The sequence below is a fragment of the Peromyscus maniculatus genome, chromosome X, assembly GCF_049852395.1.
Source record: "Peromyscus maniculatus bairdii isolate BWxNUB_F1_BW_parent chromosome X, HU_Pman_BW_mat_3.1, whole genome shotgun sequence".
NCBI classification, from domain to species: Eukaryota; Metazoa; Chordata; class Mammalia; order Rodentia; family Cricetidae; genus Peromyscus; species Peromyscus maniculatus.
In genome coordinates, this window is record NC_134875.1 from 25895193 (window position 1) to 25910379 (window position 15187).

Here is a 15187-nt window from a genome sequence, read left to right on the forward strand (position 1 = left end):
GGAGCATTAATGAGTTAGCCTTTAAGTTGTTATCCATAACCTCCATTTCAGCAAAGGCTGCAGATGCAGTGAACAAAATGACTCATTTTAGCCTATGCGGTGGTGATGCCCCAAGATAATTAAATCTGGGGACAGAGTTCTTCAGTCTATGTAGTCAGCCCATCATGCCATGACAGAAGCTCATAAACTGGAGATAGTATTGTTAAAAATTCTCAAGAAAATCCCTGGGTTTAAAAATCTGTTTCAAGAATAGTGTACTATGATGACTGGAGTGAAACTCATTTGTCACCTACTCCAAAATCTCTTTTCTTCATTTCAGCAAACTGAGACTCAGAGACTAGACATGAACCCATTTCTCAGTGCCAGGGCATTTTCTACTACCCCATCTCAAGAGCTGCAAGATTTTTGCATTGCTAGATAATGAACTCTCCAGAATGCACACATAATCAAAGGCGAATTCCGTAAAGCCAGAGGAAATCATACAGAAGGCAGGCAGCCACCAGATATTATAGCATCTTTGTATAATAAGTACAATTGTCATTCCATAGAATGAGGGATGCCCTTTTTAAATTTTATAGACTAAAGAAACAACTCCAGCTCATGGTGGTGAGAGGCAATCTTTATGCTGTAAACCTCCCAAAGGATGGTTTAAACACAGCAATGCGACATCGAATACAACAAAATCTGGACTTTCTCGAGATTATCTGCAGTGTGTGTCAGGCGCGTCACAGTGCTGCCATCACAAGCTGTGCCATCTCTTCACCCTTCCAGTTGCTGTTTCTGTTCAATGGTGGCAGAGGAGGCAAAAAACTAAGATGGTCTATCAATTGGTGGTTAAAAAAATAATGCTTAATTTGCCTTGTGCTTCTCTTTTTCTCCAAAGCTTTCTATATGTTCTTTATGTCTAAACTCTGGCACACAGTAGGTGTTCATTAAGTGTTCATTGGGTGAATCATGGGATTATAAAGTCTAAGGGTTTGTGAGAACATAAAGCTCTTACAATTAAAGCAGCTATCCATGATTCATGAACAAATGAATCATGCCACTTTCTTCTTACAACAACCCCTGGAAAGGAGGTGGGTTGGGATTATCCCCTCTTTACAGAAAACAACAAACTAGAGTTCTTGAGAGCTTGTGGCTTAACTCAAGTTATATAGAAACCATGGGAGAAGTGGGAAGAAAGGCCCCCCTCTGTGTGTATGTGTGTGTCTTTCTCTCCATTTCTCCCACTCCCTCTCTGTCTCTCTCTGTCTGTCTGTCTCTCCCTATCGTGTGTGTGTGTGTGTGTGTGTGTGTGTGTGTGTGTGTGTGTGTGTGTGTCTGGCTCTTCTCTGGATCTCTCTTCCCTCCCCCTCTCTGTCTCTGTGTATCTCCTCTCTCTCTCTCTCTCTCTCTCTCTCTCTCTCTCTCTCTCTCTCTCTCTCGTGTGTGTGTGTGTGTGTGTGTGTGTGTGTGTAAGCCTAGATTCAAATCTCAGCCTTACACATTCAAAAACCAAGTGTATGGCTTAGAGTGAGAAGTATCTCACTTCTGTGAATCTCAAATCTGTGCCATTATAACAAACACAGTATGTGTTAGGGATGCATATTAACCCAAATGTAGGGTGGGACAAAAGAATCATCTAAAGGGTACATTTGTCCCAGAATGAGCTCTCTCTCTCTCTCTCTCTCTCTCTCTCTCTCAAAATAAAACCCTTCAAGTCAACTTTGCAAGGACTGCTAGGCTGAAGTACTTTTATCTGGGATTGAGGGAGAGTCTCTCCCTGATGAAGAATACCCCTGACCCAGCTTTAAAAATTGAAAATGTGTACTCACCTACAGACAGCAGGAAGCACACTTTTAGAGGGGAAAGGAGAGCTAGTTCTTCACTGGGTCTTCCTTGATGGGACATGCAGTATATGGGGAGATTAGTTTGTGAAATGTAGGAAAAAGTAATTGGGTCACAAAAGGAATTGAATACCCACTGACCTGCTAGAGAGAGAGAAAGGGAGAGATATCTGCATGGAAGGCCCCAGCTCCTTCCCTTGGGATCATATAGCCTATTTGAAGGTCACACAAATGTCACATGACTAAAAGAGAGGGATCATCATCCTTCCATGTTTCCCTTCACTAATTTAAATCCATTTCCTCTCCTTTTTATTCCTTTAAGGCTATTAAGGATTGACTATATCTCCAGGCCTACTTGCACTGGACAGACCCTCACTTAATTGTAGGCTTTCAGTATACACTCAGTAAATTCTTCCCGGATATTCATTCTCTCCTCCCACCTATATTCTGCTTACAAACATCCATATACACATACACATCCCCACACTTTTCCACATATTTACACACTGTGTTCACTATAATAGAGAGAAATGAGAATATATTAAAGGGAGCATCATGAACCATTTGCCTTTCCAGATCATATCTGTGGCTTCTACACAGCGCACACAAGAAAGAAAACACCAGTAGAAACAATCCCCCAGACCATCTGGGCAGAGGTCATATCAAGGAAACCTGTAGAATAAAGAAATACTCATAGCCTAGGCTCAGGGTTTCTCCTTCATTTTTGTGCCCCTCCCCACTCATTTTCCTTCCCTTCAACAAGCACACAATTTTCTACCAGTTTTCTTTTTCAAAGTCCTGTCTGAATAACTGTCATCAGGAATTGGGTCTGTGGGAGATAGTTTCCCCATGTAGTTTTCATGAACAGGAATGGCATTTTAAAACTACCTTCAAATACCATATTTCTAAAATATCAGTGTCAAACTACACATTTTCCCTCTCCAAAGTAGACCACTTTCTTCAAAAAGCCTTAAACCAAGAGTCAGGGGTCCTGGGCAAGTCAGTGTGCACCTCCAAGCTCAAAACTGTCATAATTTATCATCATTATCTTATTTACCTAAACAGCACTGTAGAGACAGAGCCCTCTGACTGCAGAGTCCTTATTATTCTAAGTAAGGCCTGAATGAACTCCAGGACAGAGGATCACAGTGCTGATGCCATACCTCCTACTGAAAAAAGAGCCCCCCTCCATTCCTCAATGGATTCATGGGGCCCATAGTATAGAAGGTGGGGGTACTGAATTGGTCTCCTTCTTGTCTTATGCAAGTTGGGGCCCAGCTACAGGCTCTTGACGGGGGGGGGGGGGGCGGTCAGCACAAACTCTGTACCAACGAATCAAGGGGTTAGCCTCAGCCTGTAGCAGCCACCACGCAGGCCTTCAGACTGAGTTGGGCTTCGCAGCGCCTGTCCTGCCCCTATGTAGCTCGTGGGAATACTTAATCTGCAAAGTTAAACCAAGACCCTCCCGCGCCCAAAACTACTCTCCGCTGCCCCCCGCCACCCACCCAGTGTGAACTGAAAAAAATTCCGTCTTTCCTCGGAACTCTCCCCTGATGCCCTTACCCGAAAACCCTGGCAACAGGTTCAACACTCTCTGCTCTCCTCTCCCTCCCACACGTCGGACCCTCCAGTGAGAGGACCCTCACCCTCCCTCTTTCGCCACCCCACAGGGAGCCCCACTGGGGTCCCTGAAGTCGAGCCCCTGTTCTACCTCTTGGCGACTCTCCTGGTCCGGCCAAGGAATAAGAGGCTTGGAGACCTGCTAGTCAGCCTGGCAATGCGGCCGCTGCAAGTCCTGAGACAAGCTGCAGGCGCTGTGAGCGCTCGCTCTGCCACTCGGATTTCCCCCACCCTGTGTACAGCTTTCCGCCGGTGGGGTAGGGGCTGATTCATAGCAATTTTCTACACAGCAGTCAGCTCCGTGCTTTAGGCATACCTGTTTGCTGAATTCCCTGGGCTACTCCCACTGTTTTTTCACGTACCCCACAATCTTTTCTCCTCTTATTTAAAACAATCTCATCTTTAAGATTCAGCCCTAAGGGTCCCCTGGGCTTTCCAAATTTCCCCTCTCCTACTCATGCTTCACAGTCTCACATTACAGATGAAGGAAAGGCAGAAGTGAGGTTCAGAAGGTTAAGAAATGTACCCCCAAACACTCTAGCTAGTTCTAGAGCCAAGGTGAGGGTCTGCACCTCTTGGTTCCCAGCTTGGCACCCTGCTTTGTATAGCAAATTCATTCCCTTCTAACCTGGCACCTATGAGCAGGGAACATCCTTTGTAGACTCTTGGCATGCAAGGGCTGCTTAAAGACCACCACCCACCTCACCTTGCCTCACTTTTTAGCTCCATGTTTCCCACTCTTGTCCAAGGCCTCTGCTCTAAAAAGGTCAGTTTGTTCAAAGTTCAGTGAGCAAGAGAAGCAAACAGTAGCTGACTTCACAAAGTCCTCCACCCACCTGGATGGCAATGATCTCAGTAACCTCCCCCACCCCATTACTGTTATCTTCATTCTTTCTTATTGTTTTTGAATGTCTAGACATCTGGGGAAGCCAAATGACTGTGCATCTAAAATGTCTTCCAAAACTCTCTTCTTCTAATCTGTAGCCTACCAATCATATCTACAAATCAACATCATATCAAGCAACAACTTATTGACAATGAGAGTGTAGCTCCAATATTCTCTGCTGATGCTCCAAAAGCAATATGGTGCTTTGATTCAAGCTCTCAAATGAGAGAAATTTCCAGTGCACAATGGCTTTCCCTTGCAACTGAATTTCTTGCTCTCTTGGGTCAAGTCAATGGGGAATGGGAGACTGTGGTTGTTAAAAGGCAAAAGAATAGAAAAGGTGAGAGTCCAGAATGTTAAAGACTATGTATGAGCCCAGCAAGGAAAAAGGAGAAAAAAGCAGAATCCAAGCAAAGGAAAGAAGGATGAAAGGAGAAAAGAATAGTTAGAGAGCAGATGCTCATTCTGGGTATACCTGGCTACAAAGAATATCTAGGAAGATATGGCCTTACTTCTCCAAAGCCTAAGAAAGACACATAACTCTGAAGAATCCAGATTAGAAGAGAGATCCAGAAGCTCAGTAGAAACTTTCTTTTCAGAAAAGGGGGAAGGGAAGAGGGGGATGAGAGGGAATACAGTAGAGCACTGGAGATAGAGATGTATGTGTGTCTCTGTGTGTGTGTGCGTGAGAGAGAAGAGAGAGAGGAGAGAGGAGAGAGAGAGAGAGAGAGAGAGAGAGAGAGAGAGAGAGAGAGAGAGAGAGAGAGAGAGAGGGGTTTCTGGGTTTGGCTATATGTGTGTATTGTTTGGGGTTCAAGTACTACCATCACTATCACCAGGATGATCTTGAGCTCTCCCCCTGTTCCCCCCTAAAATTAAATAAATCTTACCCCACGCAGAAGTATAATTGAAATGCTCAGGATGAGTTTGTTCTCCATTGAAGGAGAGGCTGCCTTCCTCTCTTGTTGGAAATGGGCTGGGTGCCTCCCCTTTATACATTCTAGAGCACCAGACCAGGAGATGGAGAAAAGGAGGGAGGGAGTATTTGAGGCTGGTCCAATTGTCTCTGGCATATTCATCCTCATTCTCTCTCTCCCTGTCTCCCTCTCTAGAGTGTTCTGCAGCCCCTCCTCCTGGCCCTGGCAGCATTGTCCCTAGTCCTCACTGCAGCATCCTGCAGACAATTCCCTCTTCCTTGTGATAAGGGGCTGACCCTGGGGTACATCTTTCTATCAGTATTTGCTTTGGGTGGTACTGGAGACTTGTTTCAGGGTCTTGGGCAATGTAGGTCATTGTATAGCCACTGGGCTACACCCTAGTTATAGTGCTTGTCTTTTAAGATGGAAGTTTAGACTGGCATGACAGAGAAAGACTAGTATTTGGGGAGGAGGGTATGTTATCAGAGGTGGAAAAAAAACCACTTAATTAACCAGCAACATATTAGTGTTGGAAGGCAGCAGGGAGGCATAATTTGAACCTGAATTCATAGGAAGCCAATTTAGGCAGAGGACTGGCAAGTTGCTGGAGTAAATTGCAATGATTGTTGAGGTAACATAAATACACAGAGGCGATCTTAGGTATTAAACAGGTCCAGCAGTGAATGTTGCTAGGCCTAGCCTCAGGTTTCTCAACTTCAAAATAGGAGAATACATGTTTACTCTCAGGGTGCTTTGTAGAAAAGCGAGCAGATAGCATCTGCAAACACTAAGCACTTGCTTCAGTACTGAAGCCCTGAGAAGAAAAAGAACTTGTCCAGGATCACCAAACAAATAGTAGAATCAAATGAGAACCCAGCTCTTCCTCACACACCCCTTGCCCTAGGAGGAGTGCTTTGCATCCTGCTTTCTTCTCTATGAAGGCTGCCAGGACTATCCTTGGGGATTTCATGAGGTACAAGTAGGGAGGCCAGTTAGGAGTTGACTCTGTGCATATAAATGTAGTCCCTCTATCACTTAGTCTGGGCCTCAGGGGACTGAGGCTCAGGCTCCTGTCTGATCCCCCTTCTCATCACCATTCAGGTAATCTCTCTGTGTTATCTTGGACTGATTCATTGCCACTTCAGCACCAACTCCACTGCCCAACTCCTAGGTGGTGACTCACCCTTTGGCTGGCTAAGGCCTCTGCCCTCCAGGAAAGAGGCTTTCTCCTTAATTGATTGCAGAAGCCTCAACTGCATTGAAAAAAAAAAAAAACCACCCTTCCAGCCAGACTTAGAGATAAAGGGCTTTGAGGATGAATAGAATAGCCCCTTGCCCAAAGTCACTACCCTTTATCCCCACAGTGCCTGTAGTGCCACTATTGGAGTCCCCCTTCTGTGTTCTTTATATTTTTTGAACCTCCAAGTTTGTGTTGCCAGGGGATTTCACCCAGGCATTACAGTTGGGCTGTGTTTCTAGCACTGTGTTAGACACTGGTAGAACATGAACTAAGGATTATTCACTATAAATCTATGAACATTAATGTACCACCTTGGTAAAGGGGAGAGTAGGTGAGAGGAGTAGGAAGTTCCTGTGATGGGGCAACTTCAAGAAGGAGAGCTGTGACTAGGAGTTTTTTATAGTTGGAGAGTGACATCACTAAGTCACCCATGCTGGCATTTCCCTTCAACACACAACACTGCTTAAGAAATTGAAAAGTTAGTTGAATCCCTGTCCACTCATTGACTTCCTGATCTGGCTTAGGGGCATCAGCTAGTGGCCAAGACCTTCAAAACTGTCCTGATTCCTGTCCCCAAGCCCACATACCCTTATATTTTTCATAAGGGTCCCTGAAGGAAGGAGATGTATTTTATATGTCAACGCCTCAACTACCCTGCTTCTTAAGCCAGCGACTTAGATGACTTTGTAGTCATCTACAAAGTGGCAGCATGAGAATTCGAACCACTGACCACTTGGAAACCCACAGGCTTTGCACATAACTTTATGCGAACTGGCTCTCGGTATCCAGAAGGCAAGACTTCGTCTTCCTCCATTTCCCTTGCCCGTGGTCCATCTCCACAGAAAAAGAACGCAAGCAAAAAAAAAAAAAAAAAAAAAAAACGGGAGGCTAAACCGTCATCTGTCCATGGAAAACTGTGGAATGACCCCAGTAGCCTGCTTACAGCAGGATGGGACCTTGGAGTTTCCGAATGAGGCTAAGGTGCAAGAACTGTAAACCACCTTCAGCCACTCTGCCGCCCCCTGCCGCTGGTGGTTCCAAGTCCGAGGTCCATATGTGCAGGGAGCGCAGGGCTTGAGTGCTAAGGAAAAAAGAGGGGGGAGGGGAGAAGGGGGAAGGAAGGGAAGGGGAGGGAGGGGGAGAAGGGAGGAGAAGGGGGAAGGGGGAGAAGGGGGAGGGGAGAATGGGGGAGAAGGGGCAGAAAGGGAAAAAGGGAGAGAGAGTAAGAGAGAGAGAGCGCCAGCGCTCTGTGTGAGAGCAGAAACAGGTTCGCGCTAGGCTGCAAATAGCAAGATTTGCTGCTGTAAATGGAGGGGGGTCGTTTATTGCTTCCTACTGTGTGTCCAGCACAGAGTCAGTGATTTCTAATTGCCACTATCTTTTATGTAGTAAATCTGTTGCTGTGCAAAATAATGAGCTCTCCATTAAGAGAAGTCTTCGAGATAGAAGCTAGGGGGTTCGCAAAAAAAGCTTCTATACAAATCTCAACTCTTTACTTTTTGAAACCAATAAAGCCCCACACTCCTCAGATGTCCACTCCTAGGGATAAAAAAGAAGTTGCACACCCTGGGGGAGGGGCAGAGGTCAAATAGATGGGACAGGGGGAGGGTACTTGGAGGAGGAGCTTCCAGCGGGGTCGACCACAATCTGAGTCAGGGTCCTCCCAGAGTGCTCGCGCCTGCTAGCGAAATCCCGGGACTTTCCTGTTTTCCTGGGTTCCGACTGGACCATACCTGGACCCAACTCACTGTCTTGGCCTGGGACAGAGGGGCTACACCCTCAGGTCAAAGGGAAAAGAGCCTCTGTGCCCGCTCCGCCTTGCACGCCCATCCTCCCTCCTTTCTTCCCCGCCTCCACTCTTCGCCCCCTTCTCTTCCGCACTGAGAGAAGGAGGGGGCGGGCTGTATGTGTATGTATGTATGCATGTACGCGTGCAAGCGCGCGCGGGTACCATACATCTGTGTATGTGTTCGCGTGTGGCCAGGCGTATGTGTGCAAGGGGGGTGGGGGTGAGGTGCATGTTTTAACCCAAGTCTTTGGTGTGGTGTCTTTGCTCTCTGACAGGAGGAGGCATGTGTTTGTGCTGTTTGTGTGTGCATGCTTGTAGGATGTATGATTCTGCCTGACTGACTGAGTGACTATGAGGGTGCGGTCTGGATATAGGTGTGTTGGATGTGTAATTCTGCCGGGGTCTGTGGTTCTGCTGTGGTGAGTGTATGGAGGTTAACAGTGTGTGTGCCTACTGAAGCTTGTGTGCATATGTATATTTGGTGTGTGCTTACACTTAGATGTAGTATGTCAGTGTGGTTTTACAGGTAGTGTTTATTGTGGTGTGTAAAGTGTGCATCTGTGAGTAAGGCACCTCTATAAGTGTACTGAAATGCTTGTGTTCAAAGATTTGTGCATGTGAGGATTTTATGTGTATTTTAATTGATATGTTCAAGTATGTGGTTTGAATGTGTGTGTCCGTTTCTATGCTTGCACAGAGTATTGAATACAGTGTGTCTTGGAGGGAGATCATGGGAGTGTATGGGAGCAGTGTGTGAAAGCAAAGGTTATTTAGAACAACCCAGGTGATCTTTTGCTGTTTGTGTGTGTGTGTGTGTGTGTGTGTGTGTGTGTGTGTGTGTGTACAAGCACAGGGTTATTTAGAAGAACCCAGGTGATCTTTTGCATGCTGTTTGTGTGTGTGTGTGTGTCTGTGTCTGTGTGTGTACAAGCACAGGGTTATTTAGAAGAACCCAGGTGATCTTTTGCATGGTGTGTGTGTACAAGCACAGGGTTATTTAGAAAAACCCAGGTGATCTTTTGCATGGTGTGTGTGTGTATGTGTGTGTGTGTGTGTGTGTGTGTGTGTGTGTGTGTGTGTGAACATTGCACCAAGATTGGGTCAAGGAAGGAGGTGTGGGCTGGCTACCCCAGCAGGGGCACCAATAGGCTTGATCTCGGTGGAGGTCAGCGCTCCCATCGCCTCGCTGTGCCTGCCAAATCTGCTGAGGCAGGGTGTGAACTTACCTGCTGCTTAAAGAATGAAGAGGAGGGCTTCGCAGGCGATTTGACCAGGTAGGGTGCCTAATGCGCTGCGCGGTGCAGGGGCTAGTGGGAGTAACCTGGAAAGATTGTTGGTCACTGACCCATGTCACCACCACCCCACCAGGAGGTCCCAGTTTGTCTCCAGCTGAGCACAAGTATTTGTTCAAGGCCTGGCTGTTTCACACCTCTTTGACTTTGTGTGTGGGCAGATTCAGTTGCCTGGAAGCCCTTTCCCCCTGGGCCTAATGACAAACTCCTACTTATTTTTCTAAGACTTAACTCAAGAATCATAAAACTTTCTCTGCTTTTTTCTACCCCTCCCTCCTAGTTGAGGGCTCCCTCCTCGGGGCTATCACAATTACACTCTTCATACTTATGACGTGATCATACATAATTGCATTTATTAGACCCTCCCTTCAAATGTGGGGCTGCTACAGAGACTGCCTGGTATATAGGAGGAATGGTGATAATCATCATAATACTGTTTTCATTTATTAAGCACTTCCTGTGTACCAGGTATGGTGCTAAGTGTCATTATATGTATTATCTCCTTCAGTCCTCACAATGAGGCTGAGAGGTAGTTAGAGGTATAATTATCACTATTTTGCACTTCAGAAATCAGGTTCAGAGTAGTTAAGTCCTCTTCCCAATGTCATGCAGATCATAGGAGGCAGAGCTGGTATTTGAACTCAGGTCTGCCCTGCTCCCTAAAATCATTCCGCTATAGCAGGCTGCTTCAATAAAAGTGCTCTGATTCCTGCTAGACAGTGAAGTCTTTATCAAACAGTATCATTTCCCAGGGCTTCTTTCTTTTGAGTTTACTGACAGTACCAAGAGTACTCAGCATAATTACTTTGTCTGTCTCTCTTCACCATCTAATTGCACCTCACCCCCTCCAGTTCTGGGAGCTCTCCTCAGGCTGGTGCTGAAAGAAAAGCAAGAATGAGTGTTTTTCTCTGGTCATAGCATGGCAGAATTGAAAATGGGGAGGAATGGAGGTAAGGGACAAGGAGGGAGTATGGGACTGTTTCATAGCTCCCCGAGACCTGCTCTTATAGCAGCCCCAACAGAAGCTGCAACTCAGTGAATTGCATATCAAAATGCACATAGAAAAACAAGTAGAACCCCCCTCAAAATAATTACTGAATGGGCCCTATTTTGTGTTGTTCATGCTTGGGGGGGGCACTGTGCTTGCCTAACGAGGCTCATGCTGCTCTACTGCCTTCCAATCGGCTGCATCTGAGAAATTCTAATTAAAACAATACATTGCATTTGGGAGAACACATTTATGGGGGGAGTGGTGTCAGCCTAGTCACAGCCAAAGGATGGCTGGAAGCAGTGGCTCCCAACTGAGCCCCCAGGGAACCATCCTGGACTGCTGCAAAGAGGTCAGGGGGTGGAGAGGGAGGGACAATTCAGTGGTGGTGAGTCACTTTGCCACTTTTCAGGGGGGAAAGTGAGAAGCACGATTTAAATTGCCACTGTTATTATTGTGCCCTTTCAACTGGCACAAATGAGCCTCGTGTATGGATGAAAAGCAGTAGGAACATCCATAAAGCTGCCCCCCAGCTGGGCCTAGGTCAGCACCTCATCCTGGGTAGGGCGGGGCAGGAAAAGCATTGCTTAAAGTATTAGGTACACAGAAAGGCTTCTTTGGGGGTAGAAAAAGACTAGAAGTGGAAGGTCTGAGATTCACAGGACAGAGACCACCTGAAACCTTTGATTTCACTACACTTACATTTGTACAAGGAGCTCAGACAAAATTCATCTCTCTCAGCAGCTGGTCTTAGGCATTCAGCCCTGCACAAGTCACTCAGACACCCCCACCCTTCCCTTCTGAACATACCAGCTTCGTTTCTGCTTCCTCACTGCCAACCAGTTATGTCCTCTCCATTCTAGAAGATTCTTTTCCTGTCCTGTGTCCCATTCCCAACACACACACACACACACACACACACACACACACACACACACACACACACTACACCAATTTCTTTATATCTTAAAATAGCTACCATAAGTTTCCCTTTCTTTGGAGTATGGGAAGTGTGTCCCTCCAGAATGAGGACTAAATGAAGTATTGTAAAGACAAAAGTACCTTAGTGCCTCCAGATTACTTTTCAACATATACTGAGACTTGTTTGCCTTCATCCTAAAAACATAAAGATCTACAGGCTCAAGGCAATAAAATGTGCATCTTACTGAGGAAGGAGATCTTGGTTTCCCCATGAAAATAACGTCATTGAGCATCAGGTCTTTTATCTTTTCTGTGGGAGCTGAGAAAAATCACAGACATTGGAGTAAGAGAGCTCTGAAGTTGTATTCCAGCTAGGTCACACTTGCTGTGTAGTCTTGGGAAGGTTACTTCATTTCTCTAAGCCTCAGTTTCCCCACCTGCATAATGGCTGCCTTAGAATTGCTTAGATGACAAAAGATGAACCATAGAAAGCACCAGCCAAAAACCTGACACTCAAAACCAATGTTCAAGAAAAGGTTAGTTAACTCCCTTCTTCATTTCCCTGCCCTTTCTCATGAAGCACAGAGTATCTCAGCCAGGAGGTTAGTGCCACTGACTAAGCTGACAATGTTTCTCATTACTAGTTTGTCTGACACTCTTGAAACACCCCCCTTTTTTAGGATGATGTATTAGCCAGCTTAATGCAGACCCAGAAGAACTGGACCTTAAGTCCAATTCTCACTCTGCAGTTTCTTCTGGCAGTGTTAATGAGACCTGGGTTTGAGACGTAATACTCCACAAAAGAATGTCTGAAATTTTTTACTACATGTTCAGACTTCCCTAACCCCAGCTGCAGCTCCAGCCCCAATCTTGCCTCCTAAATAGGTGCTATTGTGCTTTTTTTAAAAAAAAAATGAGAGACTATTTCTTGCCAAGATTGCCTTACAATTTTTTCGTATTTTCCCCTCATCTCTACCCTGGAAATCAGGAAATAGTTCCTAAGTTCTAGCAAACCCCAAGAGGAAGAGGAAGATGGGGTGGGGAAATCATGGTTCTATGAGAGATATGACAGAATCAAAGTTAAGTCTCTATTGAATACTTTTTTGTTCCCAGTTAAAGGAAAACTAATGCTCCCATTTGTCAAAAATGGTGACATGGGACAAGACCCTTTTCTGTGCCCCTTCCTCCCTGATGCTATTGCCTCCCTCTAGAGACCAAAGCAAGTTACTACAAGCTAAAGTTAGTTACACTTGAGCCAAGAGTAAGGCTAAGAGATGGGGGTGGGGGATGGTCTGGGTGGGTATATTTCTAGAGAGGGACCAAAACTACAAAAGATTAGAAAAGTACTGATATTCACGGGGGCCAGAGCTCTGAGAGACCAGCTTTTTGATGTTCTTTGTCTTTGAAAGATGCTTTAAATCCCACCCTCTCCTTTACCAAAGTGTCCTACATGTTTCCGTCTCTCACCAACCCTTGGCACCCACTCTGCAAGATATTATTATAGCAGTAGTTCTATGTGCATCTGAGATGATCCTGAGGCCTCTGCTTTGAGGGGAAAAGTGAGAGGGATAACAAGAATCAGCCAAACCATACAGAGAACAGTTGGAACAGCACTTTAGCATAAGCCCATAGGGCTGCATGGGTTTCCTTATTAAGCAGAGACCTACCGGCTGCTGGGTACTGAGTGCCCATCCGAGGAAGCCGCGTGGTTTCTCAAGAGGTGTATCTGAGACGTGACAGGCTCTGCCAAGGCTCATCAAACATCCCATCTACCACTTCTGCGCATGCATGTGAGAACAAATGATACTGCCAGAAGGAAACAGAAATCGTTTCCTAGTGACTCATAGTCCCAGCTCTAAGGACACAGGTGGTGTTTGCACTGCACCTCCCCATTGAAATCTGCACTTGTTCACGGAAAGGGATCTATAAGCCATCAGAGAATTCAAACTTCAGAATTTGGAGCCTGGGCAAGGCGTAGCCAATGATATCATATTGACCACTTTGGAAATACCTGCTGTATGGCAGTAGTGTATTTGGAGTTTTTGTAATTATGTCTCTTCTACTTTCACTCAAAGTTTTAAGTTAGACCAAAAGGGATTGTAATTTTTCCCCAGTCACTGTGTAAAAATGAGCAAATTACAGAACTTTTCTTGCTTTTTCTTTAAACCAGGGAGAATAATACCTTGGAGAGTTGTTCTAGAGCTAAAATGAAGTAGTTTGTGTAAAGTGCCTGGTTGTTGGTAAATATTTGGAGAAGAAACAGAATATAAATCTTTTGATACCTAAAACATTTCCTATAATTTCATGTGCAACAATAACGATAAGTATTACTGTCGTTAATAACCCAACAATGTAGGCATGTCACTTTAAGAGAAGTGAAGTAACAGGCTTGTAACAACACTGTAGCATCAGGCTTAGGAGGCTAGGATTCCAACCAGCTGTACCTTTTTCTCACCCAGCAATAGGGGACATTTCACAGTCATCAGGAAAATAATGATGAGCTGACTTGATGTAGTCATTATATTTAAACAAAAACACAAAGGAAAAAATGTTTAGAATGAACTATGTATAATAGAATTTATGTTTAGTGTATAAATTGATTGCATGTCATAGCTCTTTGATTACCCTTTTTATCACCTTTTAAAGCTTAAAGAATAATTTAAGGACAAATTTTATGCAGATTTAAGAAAACAGTGCAAAAAGAAAGAACCCAAGTACTGGTTTGTTACTTTTATGGAATCTCCCAGTTTACCTCCTGTGAATTGTCTTCTGGTCTTTCCCAAATGCACTCGTGACAGCTCTGATCGTGCCATTTTCCATGCTGTGATGTGTTCTTCACAGACCCCATTTTTATGGTTCTATACTATCTATCAAGTAGATATGTCATAAAGTTTATTTAGCCACTGCGCTATTGTTGGTCATTTAGGTTGTCTTACTAGCTAAGTGTGAAAACAAGGGAATGATGTTGATTTCACAATTGCCATAATCACCTTCAGGGACCTGGTGTCCTGCTCTCCCAACGTTCACTGTGCTTTCGGTCATTTGATATTTAAGCTTGATGAATGTGAGCTCTACTGCTAGAGCCTGGGGTACATTTGCAAATGGATTATTTCTGCCAGTTTTCATCACGCAAATTCTACATTTCATCCTCCTGGTAACTAGTGTGTGGCTGGACCTGTTAAGCTTAATGCTAGCCCTCATACTTTTTTTTTCTTTATGAGGAAATGTCTTGAGGTGAAAAGAAGTAATTCACAAAGAAAATTTTGAAATTGATGTCCTTAGTGAATGGCATATTTATCTGATCCCCTGATCAGGGGAGTGTGGTGTCTCATTGACAATTTTGTCCTTGATCTGGAAATCTTACTGTAGCCCACTTAGGCCTGGCCTCAGCAAATAGATTAGGTATCATCTCTAAGAAAAGATTAAATTTGTATGTGAAGTGGACCTCAGGGTCCCTCCAGTTTCAGAGTTTGGGCTACGATATGGAAGTCCTGTTGCTTAAGGCCAAATCTTAAGCCAAGAGTGAACTGGGAAGAGAATTTCAAATGGGTCAATGGTGCTGCCCCTTTCCTTGAGAAAGAAGGCCTTTCTGCCACCCCCATGTCTCCCAGATCTTGGTGATATCTTTTCCAAAGGCCTTCATTTAATTATCCATTGACACTGCCAACCTCAAAAGATTGCTCTGACAAAGGAACTATTTAGAATACC

General features: G+C 44.9%; 1 protein-coding gene across 4 annotated transcripts in view; it reads right to left on the bottom strand.

The window, feature by feature from the left end:
* Arhgap36 (Rho GTPase activating protein 36) overlaps positions 1-15187 on the bottom strand; it is a 52333-nt gene that overhangs the window by 12476 nt on the left and 24670 nt on the right. Inside the window, exon 1 of one of the 4 annotated variants that reach the window (XM_015989388.3) lies at positions 3538-3664. The exons of the other annotated variants lie outside the window; for them this stretch is intronic. The gene's annotated coding sequence lies outside the window, so the exon portion shown is untranslated. Of the gene's footprint in view, positions 1-3537; positions 3665-15187 lie in introns of those variants that run through there. 4 annotated transcript variants of the gene reach the window in all.